The 22,055-nt window shown below is 54.3% G+C and overlaps 1 protein-coding gene across 2 annotated transcripts in view; it reads right to left on the reverse strand.

Moving 5' to 3' along the window:
- NDST1 (N-deacetylase and N-sulfotransferase 1) overlaps window positions 1-9,873 on the reverse strand; it is a 58,504-nt gene extending 48,631 nt beyond the window's left edge. The window contains exon 1 of one of the 2 annotated variants that reach the window (XM_045999539.1): window positions 9,640-9,873. The gene's annotated coding sequence lies outside the window, so the exon portion shown is untranslated. Of the gene's footprint in view, window positions 1-9,177; window positions 9,318-9,639 lie in introns of those variants that run through there. The other variant, XM_045999540.1, reaches the window with a different exon arrangement.
- Between the last annotated feature and the right edge of the window lie 12,182 nt (window positions 9,874-22,055).

Consider the following 22,055-nt stretch of genomic DNA (forward strand, 5'->3'; position numbering starts at 1 on the left):
GTGCTCTGCGGCCAGAGGGCTACCGTCTCCTAGAACAACCTCACGGCCTCATCAGCACCCTGCTCGCTGTAGTGCAGGCCCACGGCCCCCCGCCCTCCTGTCAGCACCTGGGGGGACACTGGGGCCTCTGACAACCTGATGAAACGTCCAGACTCTCTCTGCAGAGAAAGAATGCAGAGGAATGCTGACAGAATGTTGTGCGTGATCTCAGGGGCACACAGACTCCTGCATTGGTGTGAACAGATGAGTCAAGATCATAGGATCCGCAGGATTGAGAGACAGGAGGGGGCAGAGGAAGAGGACTCCCCCAAGCCCTTCGAGACGCCTCACAGCTGTAAACATGAAGCCTAAACTCACAGCTGCTTAAGTTCCTAGGCATGGGCATGAATCAGGGCCCAGGGCCTAGTCATCCCTTCAGGGCTGGGAGAACAGAAGAAATCACGACATACAATAGCCCTCGCCTCTGCACCCACTGGGTGTGACTCAGCTCCCAGCTGCTGGGCAGACGGTGCACAGCTGGGCCGTGGCATCTGGACGGGGGTGGCATCACTAAGCACACCATCCCAGCCTCCTGCCTGCCCTGCAAGTCAGCACCGAGGGAGCCCACCTCGATAGAAACCAGCCCCGGATCTGCCCTTTTCCGCGGCTCTGAGTGTTTCCCAAGGGGACTCCTATGTAGCCACTGCCCAGCTTCCATGCCAGCCGGGGCCCAGGGAGTAGTAAGTCCAGATGACAGCCCCTTGCAAGGCACCAGAAGACCCCGGCTCCACGGCCCAGTCTTCTGCGACCTCACTGCATGACCTCCAATAGGCCTCTCCCACCTCTCAGAGCCTCAGTTCCACCAACTGTAAAACGGGGAGACCACCCTATCAAGCCCTTCCCACTCAAAGCCCTGAGTATATAAACAGCAGCATGACAAATTTCACGGAGCCCTGGAAGCTTGCTTTCAGGAAGTTACATAAACATCCTTCAGAGAAACAAAAGTCAAACCTAAAGACCACTTTTTTTTTTTAAAGGATATCAAGAAGCCCTTTTTATAGTCCAGCTTCCCCCATCCTACTTCCATTGTTCCAGATATCCTCTCAGGACCTAGAAAACACACTTGGTTTCCGTCTGGGGTTTGGGCTTCTTGGTGTTCTTCCCTTGGACACTGCCCTGCCTCTCTTTGGCAGCTTTCTCCCCAGGACACACCCGTCTCTGCCCCCAGCAGCGCTCTGGGCCACCCTGAGGGTGATGGCTACCCAGACTGCCTGAGATGGGGTGGGGGTCAGGGACGGGGTTTGGGAAACAAACCCTTCCCTGGTCAGAACGGAGATAGCTCTGGGTTCTGGTCCCAATCATGACACCGTGTGTGGCCCTGTGCGGGCAAGTCCCTGCATATTGGTTCCCCGCTGGGAAAATGAAGAGGCTGCCACACTGTGTCAGGAAAGCCCTCCAGCTCCTGGGCTCCTCGGAGACACCGAGGCAGAAAAGAACAGCAGGCTAGACAGTAGGCTCTGATCCTGACCCCATCCCCAGTCCTCCTGCTAGAACCAGAGACCCACTCTTCTCTCTCTGATTTTCTCCCTTGCCCTAGCCGTGGGGTCCTGCACTCAGCGCTGAGTGAGTCTGTGTGCCCCAAATGGTCATCTAGACAACAGTAAGAATGACAGTGTCTGCAGTGGAGGCCCAATGGGGAGGCCTCAGCCCCAATCACCCCAACACAATCCCATCACCCCTGCCAAAACCTAATTCACTTATCTGATAGTATGTATGTTTTTGCGTCTTTAAAAAACCAATCTAAGCTGTGGCTTGCTAAACAAACACGCCAAGACCATCCCCACTTCCCTTCCTCCAAGGAGATATGCTTCTAAGCACCCCTACAGAATTCTATGGAATTCCTACATCTACCATCTTATGGCTGTATGGCCTCAGTATTTTCATCTAAGAAAATGGGGACAATAATAGTGCCTGCCTTATAGGATTATGCCTAGTAAGCACTGATAAGCCCTCAAAAATGCTGAGTGGCAATTATATGATCATCAATAAAATTACTGAGATGCTTAAAACCACTGGGCTGGTGACAGCTAGGGTGCCTCAGCCCTCTCCCACCACGTCTGACCACGGTCCTCACACACCCATGCACACGCTTTCAGCCTTCAGCACACACGCTTCTCTGAAGCAGAACCCACACTCTCCACCTGACTCCAGCCCCAGAACGCAGCTGGCTTCTTCCTAGCCCCCACTTCTGCCACCCACAAAGCTCCCCACTCTTCAAGCCCCCTGATCCTGCCTTCTTCCAGTGGCCCCGGCACTGTCTCCTATAACTGTGTTGGGGCTCTACTGAACCTCATTACTGTGTCACAAGGTTGCTTCCTGGAGATGGGAGGCTCTTACGAGATGGTGGTCTTTGAAGCCAGGGTAGAAAGAAACTGGTCTTTTCTCTGGGTCTTCCACATTTGTTGGGTATGCTGAGAGCCCACGGGGAGAAGCATCTTTTTGGGGGGGGTATCCGAGTATGCTGAGAGCCCAAGGAGAGAAGCATCTTTTTTTTTTTTTTTTTTTAAATTATCTAACCAAGTGTTTCTTAAACTTTAGCATACACCTGAATCCCTTGGAAGCTTCTTCAGACTGCTGGATCCCTCCTTCCCCCAATCCCAGCTTCTGATTCAGTAGGTCAGGGGTGGGGCCAGATAATTGGCATCTCCAGCAAGGTCCCAGGTAATACCGACGCCTCTAGTCCACATACTGACTTCAAGGACCACTGACTCAACCTGCAGGGGAATCGGGGAGAGCGCTCTCGAGTATGTGAGGCTGAGACTCCTGTAAAAGCATGAGCAGGAGCGGCCTTGATGTAAGGACGGAGGAAGGGAATCTGGGCAGAGACGGAGGCATGAGCTCAGGCACTGTGATGATGACACCCATTTCCCCTCACCTGGCCTCTGCCTGGGCAGGCAGCGCAGACCAGAGGTGGCTGCCACAGAGCAGTTATAAGCGGACCTCTGCCGCCAGAGCGCCACCACAGACCTGCCCAGACAGGTGGCTCCCCCGCCGGCCGGGGCGTGAGGACGATCCCAGCCCTGCTACACACAGCCAGACCTCAGGTGGAAATGAGGCCAGAGTCTCCGCGCCGGGATGCTGTGCCACACCTCTGGACATCTTGGCTGGCTCTAAGTGCTGCCTCTCTTCCCGGGTCTCACAGAACAGGTCAGCTTCAGCTGGCCAGAGCAGCTCCTCAGACACCAGCCAACCATGACGGTCACCCCCCAAGTCTGCACCTCCCCAGGCTGAGCCATCCGCTCCGCCAAGCCCTAGGTGCCACACCTGCTTATGGGGGGCATACTAGTGCCTGTCTCCTACAGCAGTTGGGAGGACGGCATGAGCTCTGTGGTCAACAACAACGTCGCCAACTACAACAATAACAACGTTGCCAACTACAACAACTAAAATGGACTAAGCTTCAAGCTAAGCATGTTTCCTGCATTATCTTTCTAGACACTAAAGAGTTTGCCTGAGGTCCCACCAGTGGGAGACAGCCCAGCAAGGATCTGAACCACCTGAGCCTAGCGCCCAGCCTCTGCTCTGTCTGTCTGTGTTCTACTCACCTGCCTCAAGACCTACCCTGGAGTCACCACTCCCTACCGTCATCCTGTCCCCGTTCCCAAGGCACACGGAGGCAAGGCGGGAGGCCTCTGGGGGCTCCAGCCCACAGTGTGCACAGCCTGGGATGTGGGTCCCTCATCCTGAGGACGGCTACAGGACCTGCCAGCCGGGCCAACTTATTAGACACAAGTTTCAGACACCATTCCACACGGCCACCAGAGAGGAAACCAGGCCTATAGAGCTTGAGCACCTCAACCTTGATGAAAGAAGAGGAAAAACAGGTGTAACAAAGAGAAGAAATCCTGTCAGGCTTCCTGGATGAGAATGCCATCACCCACACCCCATACAAATTGCCCAGAGTCTCTGGGCCTGTTTCCTCTTCTGAACGAGCCTTCTCAGGCTATTAGACAGAAAGATCAGGAACTCAAATCCCAAGGATTCCTCCCTCCACCTCTGAAAGGACAGACCACCCCCCAGACATAAACAACAATAATACACAGTTATCTCTGAAGAGTTCCTACAGTCTGGGCTCTTACCCAGGGAAAGGCATCGAACTCCCCTAGCAAAACAGGACAATTATTACCTCATTTTGCAGCTGAGAAAACCAATGCCCAAAAGGGGTTTAAGATTTAGGTAATTTGCCCCAGATCCCACAGCTAATGGGAGCAGAGCTGGGATTTGAACCCACAACTTCTGACTCCACTCTGCAATGCCGCCCACTCCCACCAGTGCAGAAATGGCCCACAGGCAGCACCCACCTCCAAAGCATGGAGCCTAGAAGAAATGAGACGTGTCCTTAGGAGATCTGAATTCCAAGCCAGGTGTGTGAAGGGCCCAGTGAGGGGGCCATGTCACAGGCTCTGGCCGTGCAAATGCAGGGTGCAGGCCATCCAGTTCTGCGGCATGAGGGCTGACTGTATGGAAGGGGTAGCACTGGAGCTGGGCCCCGGCTGGGGAGGCCTGGGGGGGGGCCAGTGAGGGGAAGTGCAGCGCCTTCACCAGATGCAGAGATGACCATGGCGGCAGGGACGGCTGCACACAGGCAGGGACAAGAGGCAGGTTCTGCTTGAGGGTTGAGGGGGAATGGGAGATGGGGCACAAGGTCACACAGTGGGCTACTCCCCAGACCTAGCCCACAAATAAATAAATGCTCATTTGCAACATAGATTTTTTAATTAGATTAATCCAATCCATATCAAAAAATAGAACAGGGAGAAATACAAAGAGCTAGGAGGCAAGTTAATAGAAACTCTCTCCATCTAGAAAAGAGCTTTGGTCCCCTCCGTGACTCCTCTGGGGGCACACTGGCTCTTGGCGAGAGACCACACAGTCCTAGACATCCATGTCCTTTCCTTCTACCAAGCTCCAAGCCTCCAAGCTGAAGCGGATGGGCAGAACTTTGTAAGTCCCACAGGCAGGAGAAAGCTGGTGACGTCCCTTCTCCGGGACCAGGAGACCCTGCTTTAACCTTTACTGCAGAGAAGGAGGGGAACAGCCCTGCCCCTACCCCAGCCCTCCCAATCCTCACTTTCTAACTCACAAGCCCTTTCCTCCAGCTCCTCCTGATTCAGATGATTCATGATTCAGCCTTCTTTCCACACATTTTGAAAAAAGAGAGACTGAACCCATTTCACAGACTGGAAAATGGAAGCAGAAAGCTCCAGTCCTCTGGGAAACCACAGTCCCCAGCTGCTCGGGCTCTGGCAGCTGATCCAGATGTCCCGAGGGGCCCCTGGAAGGCCAGCCCTGCTGAGTGTGTTCCACAGGGTAAGGACTCTCCCAGGCAGAGCACTGCAGGCCAGGCAAGTATGGGGAACTTCCCAAGAAGCATAGGAAGGGGCAGCTCAGAAGAGCTAGGAGAAAAATAGGGGGCGGAAGTGGGCCGAGCACCACCCCAACTGCTGAGATTCTCAAGAGAAAAGGGAACTGAGAGAAGTCCCCCAGACCTGACCCTGCCAGCACACACCCTCTGCACGCTCTCCCCCACACCTTTAGCAATGCTCACTGCATATCTTCAGCGATGGAGACCCTGCCTCCTCCCAGGGCACCCTAGTCCCCAGTTAGCCTCCTGTTCCCTTGGTGCTTTCTCTGCCCTCGGGAAGCACCGGACGAGGCTATGTCCTCTGCCCACAGACAGCCCCGCAGGGACTCAAAAGTGGTGGCACTGCCACTTAAGGGTCCTAAACCTTAGGTCACCGGCAATGATCTTGATCCCCAAGGCAGCTACCAAGTCCTGTGGCCTCCTCCTCCTTTTCTCAGCCCCATGGCCTGAGTCAGGCTTGGGTCAACTCTCTGCTGGACCACAATTAGCATCATCTCTGAGTAGGTCTCAATGCCACCAGTTTTGCCATCAGCTTTGGCCAAACGACTTCTGGGAGGAACAGCCACTAGGGCAGACACAGTTCCGGCCTGCGTTCCAATCCAGTTCTGTAAGTGACTCAAGCCGTCTGAGCCTCCACTGCCCCATCTGAAAGTGAGGCCGGGGTGGGGGTTCCCAGCGGCAGAAGCTACTTTGCAGGGGTGCTGTGAGATTTCGGTGGAACATCCGAAGGAGCCTGGCACGAGACAATAAGAGGCATCGACTCAACGAGCTGCTGACAACCCTCCGTCCTCTCCGACTACAGAATAAAATCCAAACTGTGGAGCAAGACGCTGCAAATAGCCCACAACTGAATCTTGCCTCCCACTGCCCCCCTTCCCCTAGGCTGCATCCTCACAAACACTTCCTCCCCCAGGAAGCCCTACCGACGTTCACAACCAAAAGAGTTTCCCCCTCTACTGACCTTCCAAAGCCCATCTCTCACTGACCACGTCCTGCCTCTTTACCATCACTGATCCTCGTCTTCCCTCCCCCATCAGACCAGCAGCCTCTCCGCTGAGAAACAAGCAGCACCTCACCCTATTTCATTTCCCCATCACCCCACTCCGCAGACACTTTCCATACATATTTAGCAAATTACCCTAATGTTCCATTTCACGTAAAGCACGTCCAAGTCCTCCAAACAGTCCAGATATTTCAAGCCATACCCAAAACCAAATTCCAAGCCAGCAGAAGTCTGCCCAATCTCTAGGGACTTGCAGGCCTGGCTTTGGTCCCAAAGTATGGAAGACAGGTCGAGCAGGCCCAAAGCCGAGGGCAGTCAGAGCTCAGGGCTGCTAAGACTAGAGCCCGTTTCTGTTTCTCAGATGCAGATCTCTCCGCTGGCCTCTGGGCCAACCCCCCTTCTGCGATTCCATATTCAACCGCATCCTCAGCTTGTGATTTCAAACTGTTTCTCGCATGCCTCTTGCCATCCTGTCTTGCTCGCTGGCTCTATCCCTTCACCTGTTGATTCTCCCAGAGGCCTCTCTTCCTGCTCTGATCAGGATGGTAAGGACCATCTAGCCACATGCCAAGGGTCGACCCCATCCCTCAGAACTCCTTTCAGCCATCCAGCCCCTCCCCTCACTGCCCCACATTTCTGAGTCCCCTCAAAGTCCAGCTAGGAGTGGAATTTCCACTCTTGTTCCTACAGGCTAACGGATCTGTTGGCCCCGGAAGAGCCCCTATTTGTGGAGTCTAGCAAAGGCCTACAGACCCTCAAATCCCACATCTAGTGTTGGCACAGCCCTCAGAGCAGCTAGAAAAGTAATGCACAAACTTGCATCTCCCAAGAACTTTCATTACCTACCGCACTCCATTGTTTTAAGATGTCATGTGTTAATTAGCAAGTTGTTTTCCATTTAAAGGAGATTACTCAAGGCTTCCAATCACAGCCTGATCAGCAGTCTTGAGATAGTACCTCCACTAAAAGATTGGGCCAGCACAGGGCATTCAAGCCCATGGAAGTCTGGGTCACCCCACATATTGACTCATGGGCCCACCCTGTGTCCCAGGCTCAGAAACCCTATAAACACACACATTTTCCAACAGGATTCTGTAATCCTGACACTGGCTCAAAGTCCACCCATCACTACTGTCCTCGGGGACCTTTGTGGCTGGAGCATCTAGGACAGCCCATTAGCTCAGCAATAACGACCCTGCCGATGATTCACGCAAGAGGACACCTAGGCATAAATCCCTTGGCCTTAGGTCTCTTGTCACCCCCAGGGTTCCACTTCTTGGCCCTACCTCTGCCCCCTGCTGATCTGAAAGTGACCTGGTCTGAACGGAGATGAAAGGCTCTGCCGTCCCCTGGGTGCTGGGGAGAGGCCTGTTGACAGAGCCACCAGCTGTCCCTAGCTGGAGCCAGGGAGACCGGCTCCTCCCTGCACCACCCGCACTGGGAGAGCATTCCGGCCACGGGCCCAGCCAGCAACAGAAGTTGGACCATCACAGGGTTCCAGTGGACGTCCCTTCTGCTCCAGCTGCCTGTAATAACAAGAGCCAGGACACCAGACCTCACCCTGCACCAGCACCAGGCAGAAGGAGCATCACCTGGGGATAAGGGTAATGGGGAAATGGGACAAGTGTCCTCATAATTTGAACTGAAAATAACATGAGCTCATAGTCACAGCAGGACCTTATAGAGCTCCGAGGCTGGGGGAGGAGAGTCACATCCAAGCTCCTCCGCATCCCACCTGTGTGACCTTCACCATCCTGGGCCTCAGTTGCCCCCTTAGTGAAATGCAACTAACAGTCAAGTGGGAGAACTGAATAAAATAATGTATGTAGAACAATTAGCCCAGTGCCTGGCACATAGTAAACATGCAGTAAATACTTGTTGAATATAAACATGCCACCGTTTACTGACATACCACACGCTCTCCTTTCATCCTTATTCTAGAAGATACTATATTTTTCCCATTGTACAGGTAAGGAAACTGAGGTGAAGGGAAGGTAAGGAACCAGCCCAAGGTCACAGAGCTGGGAAGCGACCGACACCAGGTCAGTCTGCACCTCAGACCAGGGGGCAGTACTGCCAGAGGCCATTCTGAATGACTGGGGGCTGGTGGGGAGGAGTACAGGGCCGGGTCTAGACGGGGGGTGGGGTTCTGAATCCCCTGGGCCTCGCGTGGCTCCTGGCTGACCCGTGTGCTCGAATCCGGGAAAGCCGAGCCAGGAGCCCGGTCCCCAGATTCCCGGCCTGTCCCAGAGCCCACGCGTCCACTGGCGCCCCCTCCTCAGCCCGTCCCAGAGTGCTCAAGAGCAGCGTTCAACACGGAGGCTCCTGGCTCCGTGAAGCTGGGGGAGGAAGGGAGTTAGAGACCAGGCCGCGCACAGTCCCGAGAAAACCGGTCCGGCTGCCTCTACCCTGCCGGGAGCAGGGACCCGGCCTCTAACCCCCCTCCCTCGCCAGACAAAAGTTTCCCCTGTTCGGGAGGAGGGGAGGGGGAGGGGGCATTCCTCGTGAGTGACATTATCCGTGACCTACAGCTGCCGCGCTGCCCTCGCCCGCACCCTGGCCTGCCCCCGGCCCCCGCTTGGCCCCCCACCCCTTTGTCCTCCACCCGGGTGCGCCGGGCCCCGGCAGACTCGGCTCGCCCGCCCGGCGCCCGCCCGCACTAAACTTGCGCCGGCGGCCGCCTGGGCCCCGCGCGGCCTGCACGCCCGGCTCGGGCCCCGCCGGCCCGGCGACAGGGGACTGGCTGGCCCCGGCCCTCCCAGCGTCTTACCTGCCCAGGCTGGGGCGCCCCCCGGGGGAGGAGGCGCTCCCGGAGAAACGCGGGACGCCTGGGTTCCCCCCGCCCCCCCGGCCGTGCGGGCGCAGCGGGGCTCTGGCCCCGGCCGGGGTTAACCCCTCGCCCGCCGCCTCCCGCCGCTCCCACCCCCGCTCCACGCCGCAGCCGCCGCCACCGCCCGCTCCGCCTCCCGCTCGCTGTCCCCCTCCCCCTCCCGCCCGGTGCCCAGCCCCCAGTCCCGGCCCCCTGCACAGCGCTGGGGCAGCGCGCAGTCCCTCCCCGCCACCCCCACCCCGCCCCGCGGTCCCGCGGCGAGGAGGTGGGGGTCTCCCGGAAGACTGGAAGTTGGGGCGCGCTACCATGCGCCCCGCAGGCCGGTGGGACACAGAGGGGCGAGCCTGCGCGCCCAGGGCCCCCGGAGCGTCTCCCCTTCCCCTCGCCCGCCGCGGTGCCTACCTCCCCGAATCGCGGCCGTGGGAGCGGGGTTCGATCTCGTGATGGAGCGTGGGTGACGGCCGGAGATCGGCTCCGGAGGCCCGGCGGCCGGCGGGCGTGCGGCGAGCGCCCCGGGGCGGGGGCCGGGGCGGGACCGGGCGCTGCTATCGGGGCTGGATTTCTCGGCTTCCACCCGGATTCTCCCTCGGCTCTCCCGGCCGATTCGGTGCTGCTCGGCGACCACGTGACGCGGGCTGCCTTTGACCCCTGTCTCCGAGCGGGTAGGGGGCGGGGGCCGGAGGGGGTGTCAGATGCGGGACCCACGAGGGCCCCCGGCGGCTGCCCGGCGTCCCAGAGGCAGTGACCCCTGGGGATACAAAGCCCGGGGGAAGCCAACAAGTTATTCGAGGTCAAAGAGGGAACAGCGCTGGGGGTCGGAGAAAATGAGGGAGACAAAGACCCGCGCCCGCTGTGCCTCCGGGGGCCCGGGGAGCGCCCTGGCCGGGGCCGAGGGGGCCCTCCGGACTCTGACGCCGCTGGGCTTATGACAATCCTCCAGGACCTCCCCAGACGCCCCCCACACACACACACACTACCGGGTCTCTGACCGAGTGACCCCTCCTGCGCTCCTGGGCAGGCCTTCCCCACCCCACTCCACCCCACCTTTGCCCTGACTCTCGAAAACCCCTTTATTTCCTTTATCGTGATTATCTGGTTCATTTACTGGTCTCATTGTTTACGAGGATGTCATCCCCTCCAACAAGTTGTTCCCAGCTGAATCCCCATCGCCTGGCCTCGAACTGGCAGATGAAGGGGTGGATGACCTTTAACAGATTTCTTCTCCCACTAAGCCTCAGTTTCCCATCCCCAGTGTCATTTCAACCATCTCAAGGACCCTGCAAGTTTCGCAAGACTATAGTGGCCATCCTTATTAAATGGATGGGGACCATGAGGCCCAGAGAGATGGGATGATTTCTGGGAGTCTCAGAGAGAGCTGAGTGGAGTCTGTGTTCAGATCCTACTGCTCTAAGCAGAAGGGCTTTTGCCCTCTGTGAACCATCCAGAACAAGGAGAGATGGGGTGGGGGGAGGGGGTGATTTGATTAGTGAGCCTTGAGGATCTTGGTAATGTTGGGGGTCCCTAGGCCCCTTACCTGGAGATCCTGTCTCTGTGGACCTTGGATGAGGCTGGGGCAAATTTGGAAAACAATAGCTTGGTAGTTTCCTAAGGACCTTCTGAGGTTCAAGATTAACTGCAGGAACAAAGTTGAAAAAGCATGTAAGCAACCAGAGCAAAGCCAAGAGAGGTAGAAAGGCCGAGCTGTCCATATGACAGTAGGAGAGACTCGTCCCCATTCCCCTAAAGAGTAACTCTGTCCTGGGGGAAACAGGTTTTCATCTAGCCCACTTATGTCTGGGTGGGGGGGCAGAGGGGGAGATGCTGAGGCCTGAACAAGAAGCTGTGCCCAAGTAACAGCTTTGGAAGGAGTATCATCAGAGAGGAATGAGCCTATAGTGGTGGTCCCAGGCCCCAACTGCCGGCCATTGCAAAGAGGGGCTTGTGACTTAGTGCACACTCCAGTCCTGCCACCAGTCTGGCCAGGGAAATCAGCATCCACCAGCAAATTATCCTGTAGAGTCTATATTCCTGTCTTCAATGATCTAAAAGTCCTTGAATATGCTCTGAGTCTTAGGCAGGTTAAACAAGCCCCCTAGAACCTTACTCATGCTAATCTCTGCTTTAGAAGACCATTTCCATCCACACGAGGTCCCGTGAGCATCTTGTCTGTGCCAGGCACTGAGGTCCTAGTAAGGGAGAAGCAGGGTTGAAAGAGACATGGGTCTATACTCAAGAGGAATATAGACATGTTTGGAGGTGATCGGCGTGCCCCTCCCTGTGTCCAGGAGCTGGCTATGCTGAGTGCCTGCTGGAGAGGCCCAGGGCAAGAAGCGCTGTGCCTTACAGTAAGAGGGGAGCAGAAGGAAGGAGCTTGGGGCGCCTGAGTGGCTCAGTGGGTTAAAGCCTCTGCCTTCGGCTCAGGTCATGATCCCAGGGTCTTGGGATCGAGCCCCACATCGGGCTCTCTGCTCGGAAGGGTGCTTTCTTCCCCGCCCCCCCCCCCGCTTGCCTCTCTGCCTACTTGTGATTTCTGTCTGTCAAATAAATAAATAAAATCTTAAAAAAAAAAAAGAAGGAAGGAGCTTTGGGGAGAGGCAGCATTGGAGCAGGGTCGGGAGGAATGGGTGAGATCAGGGTGGGGAGAGGAAATGCTCTGCACAACGAACAACCTGTGCAAAGGCTCCATGGAAAGTGCTGGGGGAAAGCTGAGTGTTGTGTGGGTGGGAGGTAGGGGGCAAGAGGAGAAGGGTGGAGGTAGCAAGAAGGACAGAATGAGCAAGAAAACTGGAGAGGTGGGTTAGGAGAGGATTATAGGTGACCTCTTGGGAAAAGCTCCACAGATCGGACATTCTTTTGAGAGACTGGTGGAACAAGAAGGCTCTTAAGAAGGTGAAGGAGGTGATAGCCAGGCTTGTGGGAGGCCCAGGGAAAGGGAGGCGAGTCAGGTCGCAGTCCTCATCCTCCTGCCCAGGCTGACTGAGATCTGGCATCTCATCAGTGGAATAAAGCATTTGGGAGGCAGCAGTGAGCTGGGGTAACTCCCCATCACTAATAGCTACGTTTTCCTACTCTTGTCACGTCCTCAGAGTTGCTGTTGACCAAGCTGGCCTCAAGGCCTTCCAGCTCAACATCACCCAGAAAGCCTGTAAGGAGGCAAGGCCCAGGCCCCACCCAGAGAATTTACCTCCACAGGACTAAGAGAAGCTGACCTGCATTTCTAACCACACCCCAGGAAGTTCTGAGGAAGACTGTCAAGGTGCCGGTTCCTCCATCCCCTCAGGATCCACTGACACCTCTCAGAGCTTCCAGGATTTTCTCTGCACTGACAACTCCCCCTGCCCAGATCCTCTCCTCAGCCCCAGGTAGCCTCTCCACTTGATATGTCCTCTGGTTGTCCCAAGGTTACCTTTATCCGATTCCACAAGTCAGAGGCTAAACTCATTTCTTCCACCCAGATCTGCTTCTCCCTGTCCTCCTGTGTCCCCAGCTCACATTTCCAGTCCAGAAATCTGACACCAGCCCCTTGTCCCCGCATCCCTTCGGAGAGTCAGTCCTTTGGTTCTGCCTCCAGATTTTTTTTTTTTTAATCTAATGCAACCCCATTTCTTCTTGTTCACCATTGCGTCCCTAGTCCAAGCGGCCATCTTGTCTCCGCTGTCGTCCATGTTCCAGGTCTCTTAATTGCTCTTTCTCCCTCCCTCCCACTTTGCTCCCTCTGATGCAACCTCGTCATGCTCATTTCCCACTTAAAACACAGCTTACCATTAATCTTAGGATAAATTCCCTGCCCTGAAGTCCAGCCTCACCTCTCATCCGAAAAGGTCCGCCCCACCTTCCCCTTTACCTGACTAATTCCTTGATAAGAGCGCGGACTCAGCCAGACTGCCAGCTTTGAATGCTGCGCTTTCCACTTACAAGCTGTGTGACCTTGGGCCTCTTTGTCAAAGTTTCTGTGCTCAGCTTCCTTATCTCTAAAATAGGGACTATAATAGTATTGTAGTTGGGGGGGGGATTAAATGAGTTAAATATTTCAAGCCCTCAGGGTTGTCTGTGTTCCAGGATGACCAGCATATACAAGTATTAGTTAAGTGTTAATTGTGATCTTTTAGATTTCAGGCTAAATTTCCTTTCTTCCTGGGGCTTTCCCTACACCCCTAATCCAGACCAGTCTTCCCGGTCTACATGCCACATCCCCTTTTCATCCCCTTAGCTACTTGTCCCCTGCCCATCTCTCCCCCTAGAGTGTAAGCTCTGTGTTGGCAGGCCCTCATTTGTCTGGACACCGCGGAGCCCCATAACTCTGCTCAGCCCAAGGCACAGGGTAGGCAACTCGCACACATTGGCGAACGAAACAAAGGAAATGAAATTCAGCATTTAGCACCAGATACATACTGTCCACCTACAAAATGCTCATCAGTGTTACTTTATTCATTTATTTATTTGACTTTTTTTTTTTTTAAGAGGTAGAGGGCACTGTGCCCTGGGAAGTGGGAGGTGGGAAGGGAGGAGTGTAGGGGAGGAGCAAAGGGAGAGGGAGAGAATCTCAAGCAGACTCCGGGAGCCAGAGGCAGGACTTGCTGTCACCACCTTGAGATCAAGACCTGAGCTGAAATCAAGAGTCAGATGCTTAACCACTTAACCAACTGAGCCACGCAGGCGCCCCTATTTGACATTTTTTTTAGTACCTCTCCTGTAGTCTTCCTCATCCCATTCTTAGAGGGGAGGACAAGCAGAGGGCCACAGAGATGAACAAGACAGAGGTGGCTCCTGCCCAGGAGGAATGCACAGTCCACTGCAGAGAGGACAAGTCAATACAATAGTCCTGTTACCGGCTGGTAACAATTTCGTTCCCCTCCCCCCAGCAGAGGTCTTTGAAACAACAAAAAGTGCAAAGTAACTAAAAACAGACACAGTTGCTGACTGTAGCCTGTATCCCCAGTTCCTAGCAGGGCTGTCTTCAGAGTGGGAAGGGTAGGTAGGTCCTGTCTTAAGGGCATTCAGGCCTCCCCTCCTCTTCCTCTGTCCAGAGATGTCTTACTCAGCCTTCAAGGCTCCTCTTAAGCAGCAGCTCCCCCAGGAAGTCTTCCTGTTCCTGCCCGGGCTCTTCACCAGGCCCCCATCCTGGCTTTAGTGATTTTCTAGGACTGTAGTGGGATTTGTCAAGGACAATCCAAATTCCATGTCATTTGCTTCTTTAAAAAAATAAAAGGTGATTCAATGAATGTGTAACTACATGTGATTTCATGTTTGGACTTCAGTGGAGGCAGAAAATAGCCTCTGTCCGACCACGTGACCTGATTTGTGGTTTGGAGAATACAGTCACCGTAATTACAGCATTGACCACATGGTGTAACAGTTTCCTCCGTCTCCCTCCTCTCTCTCTCTCTCTCTCTCTCTCTCTCTCTCTCGCACGCACACACACACACACGTGCATGTGTGCCCGCGCGCACACACGCATAGTTGAGCTCTTCCTGGCAGTTCCTGATAATCTCTTAAACAAATAAAGGAGAAAATCTGTGAAATGGGAAGATTATCCATGCTTCAGATGGGCAATGGACATAAAATGTTCTGGAAACCAAGCAAAGATTGTCTGAGGTGGGGGATAGGAGCAATTAATTACTCGTTCTGGTGCATGCCACCGGCTTTCTGTTTGTTACTCAGCAACCCAGATAGCCTGAAGCTCAGAAAGGTGAAGAACCTTCCCCCACGGTCACCCGGACAGGAGTGGCAGAGATTTCCAATCCAGGGCCATCCAGCCAAAGACTGAGCGTCACTAACCACCTCACCTCGCAGGTGCCATGAGCCCCCACATTGTCCAAGACCACCTAGGTTCTGTGCTCCCTCCCCTCACTTCCAGGCGTTCCCCTCCCATCCGTCCCCGGCTGTAAACCCACTTTCATCGCAGCTCCTGGTGCTGCTGTTTGAAGAGTACTTGCCGCAGGTGTCCAGAGCATTCCCACCCCTAGGGCCAGGTATCTTTCCTGTTTCAGGCAGAACTTAAAGACACGTGCCACGCCTTCCCCAGACCATCCCTCACTCTCTAGAGCGGCCACTGGCCCATGGCTCACCTGGCACAGTCACTTTCAAATGAAGTACTTTTCCTTTGTTTGGGAGACATTCTGAAAACTGAGTCCTGAGGACCACGTAGCAGTCCTGGGAGGTGGACCTGATAGAGATTTTTCACCCCCATTTTGTAGATGAGAAAATGGAGATTTAGCTAACCTGGAGGAGATGTCCACAGGGGGCAAAAAGGCCCAGCAGTGGCTACACAGGGCCTGCAGACTACCTGCCAGAAGGCTTCCAAGTCCCTGGGGGGTTCGTCTGGCTCGTAGAACAGATAGAACAAACCCAGAGGGTGAACAAACACCTTCACAATGCCCACACCAGGCGGTAATGGCTTCTGCAAACAAATGTAAATCGCTTAATTTCCCTTTTTACTGTGTTCATTGTGATGCACCAATTACAACCTGGTGAAAGAAAAACACGCAAAGACTTGTGGTCTCTAAATGATGTCACTGCAAAGGCTCAAAGTCCCCTGAGGGCAGGGCAGGGTCCCACGCTGAGTTCATGCCCTGCCAGCCGAGTGGAAGGCTCAACCGCCATCAAGATGGCAGGTGCCAAGGGCCTGGAGGGACTGTTCTTTCCCAGACTTCTCTGCTGCTGGTCAGAGGTGCTCTGCCTGGCCTTGCCCTCACCCCGAGGCCTCATTTCTCATCCACTCCTTCACTCTCAGGCCTCCTCATTCTTCAGTTCTCTTCACTTGATCCCCTGGAGCTAAATACTTCTAACATCAGTCAAATCAAAAGACTGCTTTAATCAAAAGTGGGGAGGGGGAGCATTTCTCCACAAGATTATCCAACAATTATCCCAATTTATTCTCGCCACGGGGGGGGGGGGGGGGGGCGGTGGGAGTAGGGGTAAGCATTACCATGTCCATTTTTTAGTTGAAGAAACTGAGGCTCAGGGTCCCAGTAGCTGCTCCCTGCAACCCTGGAGCCCTGGTGAAGCTGGGAGGGATGGTCTGGGTCACCTGGTTTCCTTGGTCCCCACCACTCCATACACATGCCCAGCCCACTTTATTCATTTGCATTATGGGCCCCTTTGACATCTTAGTTTATGACTCCTGAGCCAGTCTAATCCGCCTCCTTCCAGAAATGGAGAAACTGAGGCCGAGGGAGGGGCAGTGACCTGGTAGAGCTAGGACCACCTGGGGAAGACCCAGCCCCACAGCCTTCCCTGTTGCCCCACTAGAAGCAGGAAGGGACATCAGCAAGGCAAGGTTTCCCAGGATCGAGTGTAGCTACCATTCCCGGGTCCCCCCACTACGCACACTGCACACAGTCCCACTCATTCACAATCACAAACCGTGCCCCCCCGCCCCAGGTACCCCCACCCACCACCCTCCATCCAGTGCTGAAGAGCTTCGGAGCCAGACTGTCCTGTGTTGGAATCCCAGGTCAGCCTCCTCTCACTGTCATTTAACTAGCCTCTCATTGTTTATTTGTAGAACGGGGATAGTTATATTGACCTCAGAGGGTAAATGAGATACCAGGAAGCTGCCGCCCCAGGCCGTGTGCAGCTAAGGTTGTTTCTGTGACTTTCTGCAACATTCGCTTATGGCTCTTCGGAGTTGCTTTGCTCTCTGTGGTGTACACGTGTCCCCAGAGGCTGACTCGCAGGCTGCCCTTGGCCCACGGACCCACCTTCATAGCCCTCCCACCTCTGATCCCTCTGCTCCAGGCAGCCTGGGCCCCTCAAGGCCTGAGCACAAGCCGTGTCTGCCCAGCATCCCTTTGCCCAGAATGCCCTCACCTCTACCTCTTCACAACTCCAACTCCCACCTCTTCCTTTAAGTCCCACCTCCTCCAGGAAGCCTTCCCTGAGGGACCTCTGCTCTTCTTCTGTACTCACGAGGCCCTCTGAGTCACTGGCACTTAGTCCTGCCTTGGAATTCCTGATTCTATTGGGGGGCGGGGGGAGGCTCTTCCTTCTTCCTCGAAGAGTCCCTTAAGATTGAAAGCACTTTTCAAGCTTATTTGGAGCACTCTAAATCAACCCCCTGGTTCCTGTGCCATCCATGTCCCCATACCTACAGTCACCCGTTTCCCACCTACCTGGAGCTGGAAATAGGGCAGGGTGGAGACCATGAGCTACAGGCCAGTTATCCAGGTAGAAAGACAGGGTAACGTACAAATTGGGATAGGCTGGAAGGACTCCCCCTCCTCTGTTATTGGGGCCCCAGGACCAGTTCTGCTGAGGGGTGGGGAAGCAGAGAGGGTCATCTAGAGCTGAGGGCCCCTGCCTGGGGGATGTTTGAAGCCCACCTTTAGGAACAGTTGTCTGGGTAGGCCCTGCGGCCTGGAGGACAGCAGCCTGGGAGGGGGAAGGACAGGACCTAGAATCCCTACCTTTCATGGGGACCTGACCAGCAGGCCCTGGAAGGTGCTCTGGGAACCGATCTCAAGGGTGGAGAAAAGAGCAGGAGGTAGATTCCATCCAACGTGAAGAAACGGAGCATTCAAGAAGCCCAGCAGCCTTGGCTCCAGTGAACTTTCTGCCAGGGAAGGGGTAGGCAGAAGCGTGTCAGCACCACTCAGGGTAGGATAGAAGCATCCCTATATTAGGTGGGAGAAAGACCAGGATTCTTCTCAGATTCTTCAAGGATCTGAGAGTTACTAAGAGTCAAAGTCAATGATGTAAAGATCTGGAAATCTGGTTCTAAAATTCTATTACTTAAGGTTCTGAAATGTCACAATTCATGATTCTGAGATTTTAAAAAAGATTTTATTCATTCATTCATTCATTCATTCATTCAGAGAACATGTGAACAAGTGCAGGGAGGGCCAGAGGGAGGCCGAGAGAATCTCAAGCAGATGCCTTGTTGACCACAGAGCCAGATGTGGGACTTGAACCCATGACCCTGAGATTGTGACCTAACCTGAAATCAAGAGTTGGATGCTTAACTGACTGAGCCATCCAGGCACCCTAGATTCTGAGATTTTTTAATGTGATTCTTAGGTTCTAGAACAGCTCTATTAGACATATAATGCAAGCCACTCACTGAATTTTAAATTTTCTACAAGCCACATTTTTAAAAAATACAAAGAAACAAGTGAAATTAATTTTAGCCACGTATCTTATTTAGCTCAATATACCCAAACTATTAGCATTTTGGCATGCCGCTAATATAAAGAAACTATCAATGAGATATTTTAAATTCTTTTTTTTGGTATGAAATCTTCAAAATCCATAGTTAGTTTACATTGACAGCATATCTCAGTTTGGACTAGTCATATTTCAAGCACTTACTAGCCGCACATGACTAGTGGTTACAGTGTCAGACAGCAGTTTAGAGACCCAAAATCTATGCCTCATTTTTCTAAATTCCAGGATGCTATGCATCCAAGATTCTAGAATTCTGCAGTATACTATGGTTCTATAATGTTACAATAGTGATTCCACCAGATTGAAATGTTTCCCCAAGTCTTGTGGATAAGGCTTCCCCCCTACACGTGTGGAAAGAAATCCAGGCCCCTGCAGAGTCCCGGGGGGTGGGGGCCAAGGAGCCCTCCCCTCGGCTGCCCCCTCCATCTGGCCCAGCCAGTGGAAGAGGGGAGTGGACGTGCCCATGTGTCGAGGGAGCTGGCCGCTCTGTGTAGATCTGCCTCACCAGCCATCTCTCGGGCTCATCACCTCTCCATCCATGCGCACAAGCCTGGAAGTGAACCTCCTGCCTTTGAATCTTCCGGGGGAGGGGGTATGCCCCTGCCTCCCTCCCTTCGCTTCTGTCCACTCTGGAGAGCATCTGGGGACTACTGTAGCAGATGGAGCTAAGGAGTGTGGTTGAAACCCCAGATGGAGGCCAGTGAGGGTGGAACTAGTCTCCATTTGCTGGAGGCTGAAGCTGTGAGCCCAGGGGAGGACAGAAGTCAGAAACGTACTCTCTAGGGCTAGTAGACCCAGGAGGGCTCTCTGAGGTCATGTGATATATGCCTTGAATTGTGCAGATGGGGAAACTGAAGAAGGAGAGCAGAAAGGGTTTCCCAATCTAGGCATAAGGCAAGTGATGTGCTCTGCCAGGAGGATGCCTTCTAGTTAGCCACAGGGTTCCTCTTCCTACTCCCAAACTCCCTCTCCTGTCTCCGCTTGTGGGGAAAGTCAAGGCGGAAAACTGGCATGGCAAGAGGCAGAGGGAGAGGGAGAAGCAGATTCCCCGATGGGCAGGGAGCCCTACGCAGGGCTGGATCCCAGCACCCTGGGATCATGACCTGAGCCAAAGGCAGACACTTAACCAACTGAGCCACCCAGGTGCCCCTACTGTTCCATTTTCTATAGGTGGGGAAACTGAGGCCCAAAGTGAAGCCATGATCTGTCTCAGCAACAGAGCCAGAGAGGGGCTGGGTCTCGGCCATTGGGGAATCATTGGTTCAGCACCCATCCAGGCAGCCTCCCACCTTGCTCCGCCTCCCCCGGCACCCCGACGCTCTGTGGAGACAAACAGTAGGAGTCACCCACAGCCACATTTTCCATGGGCTGCTTCCAGGCCGGGTTTCCCCTCTGAGGAAAGTCCCAAGGTTGTTCTGCTTGGTCAGGAGAACCAGGGAGGAAATGACAAAGATCCTCCTGCAGAGGGTGACAGAAAACAGCCCAGCCTTTGGCCCCTAGGGATGTGGCTTTGCCAAAGCCGGGGCAGGGCCAGGTGTTGAGGGGAGGGGCAGCAGGGAGGTAGACTTGGAATCTAGATTTGGAAAAGCACAAACTTTAGAGTGCGGTGAGCTGGGGTTTGAATCCCAGTGCTGCCGCGTGACCTTGAGTCTGTGATTCTCTCTCTGCTATCCACTGGCGAAGGCCCATCTCTGGGCTCACAGCAATCTGAGTGCACAGAAACTGTGCCCAGGTTTCCTGCCGAATAAATGTTAGTTCTCGCTCAAATGCCCCTCCAGGAACAAATCAGTCCGGCCCCCCCATCTGCCACCGTTTGCTGCCATAAATATGCTCCATAAATACTTACTGAATAAACAAATGAATGAAGGATGGTTGCCAGCCCAAAATACAGCAAAATATAGAGGAGGAAAAAAAATATAGAGAGGAGGGCTTTGAATTAGTCTATCAGGATATCTGACAGACAGTCACAACTCCCTGGGTGGCCTCACGTTTTAGAGAATATGATAACAGCCAATGTTGCTAAAGCACTCACTGTGTGTCAGGTTTGGCAGAGGACCTTAGAGCACTCAGTTCTCCCAGCAGCACTGAGAAGGTGTGATGTGTTCTAGATGGGGAAACTGAGGCACAGAGCAGCTAAATAGTCCCAAGGTCAACTTGCTGATTGGTGGCCACCCCTAGGCATGGACCCAGAGCTCACAGTCTTTACTCAGGAATGGCCAAGGGTCCTTTCACTCTCTCTTCCAGGTTCCCCTGACCAGGACACCTCTGGAGGAGGGACTCTCTTTCCCTGGCTGGTGCTCCTCAGGGCACCCCATGAGTTTTGGAGGCCTCTGCAAATCAGCTGCTGGGAGTATACATAGGAGATGAAGTGGGGGTTGGCCCACCCCAAAACTGTTCCCCAGGCCCTTTGTCAGAGACAAATTCTCATAGCTTCCCAGCGGGCTTGCTGCCCAGAGGAGGCAGGAAGCAAGGCCATGGGGTTTGGGCTCCACCTCCTTTGTCCTGCCTCAGCTCATCCTCCCCCACCACTGCTGCTGCTTTGTGACCTTCCTCTTCTTTGCCCAATGCGGACCTTGAACTTGAGGTTCACTGTCAGGCAGACTTTCCAGCATGAACTCAGTAACTCTGGTCTGGGAGTCCAGGGATGGAGTTTTACGTGCTGCCAAAAACCTAGGGGTGTGTCTCTCCAGGTGAGCAGATTTATACAAAACCTGCCCCCAAATGGGTCTGGAATGGGCCAACAGGCACACGTACACACATTGGTATATAGAGAAGCTTCATGATGACCACGTGGTTCCGTCCTGACCGCTGTGCTTAGAGATGGGTTAGATGTTATCACTCCTATTTAAGAGAGGAGGAAACTGAGGCCCAGGAGGATTAGGTGCCCATCCACAATTATGCAGACATATAGAGGCAGAAGCAAATGTTTACCCAAGGCTCCAGAGGCTGTATGGTAATGACAACTACTATTGCCAGTGTTTACCAAGCTGACTCGGCCAAGAGCTCTTCTCCTCCCCCGCAAGCAGAGGAGACATCCAGTTTCCCAAAGTGGGGCCTGGGCTGAGCCCGGCCTCACTCCCTGTTCATGGTGCTGCTTCAGGCCCGAGACACACAGCTCCTGGGAGCCCCTTGGGGGACAGGTCCTGGGCAATGTAGCAGGTGCCTCAGGACGTTGGGGCATGCTGGGGCCACACCTATGTGTGAACCCTCCATACGTAACAGGACCCCTGATCTCAGCCACTGTGGACCTGGGACAGCCTCACAGATGAACTCCCATGTGTGTGGACACAGATTCCTTCCTTCCTTCCTTCCTTCCTTCCTTCCTTCCTTCCCTCCTTCCTTCCTTCCTTCCTTTCTCCTTTCCTCCCTTCTTTCTATGCTTCCTCTGTCCCTCCCTCTCTCCCTTCCTCCCTCTCTTCTCTTCTTTGTTTCCTTCACCAAACACCAGCCAAGTGGCCCTTATCTTTCCACACACAGATACATACTTATTTTGCCGACCTCCCCAACCAGGAATAGCTACACAACTGATGGGACCAGTGCAAAACGAAGATGTAGAACCTCTTGTTCAGAAATTAAGAATTTCAAGACGGTGACAGTGGAGCTCTCAAGCAGGGGTGGGGCCTGGTGTGCCTGCACACGGAGAGGGGGTACAG

This window comes from Meles meles, chromosome 3, assembly GCF_922984935.1.
Source record: "Meles meles chromosome 3, mMelMel3.1 paternal haplotype, whole genome shotgun sequence".
Classification (NCBI taxonomy): Eukaryota; Metazoa; Chordata; class Mammalia; order Carnivora; family Mustelidae; genus Meles; species Meles meles.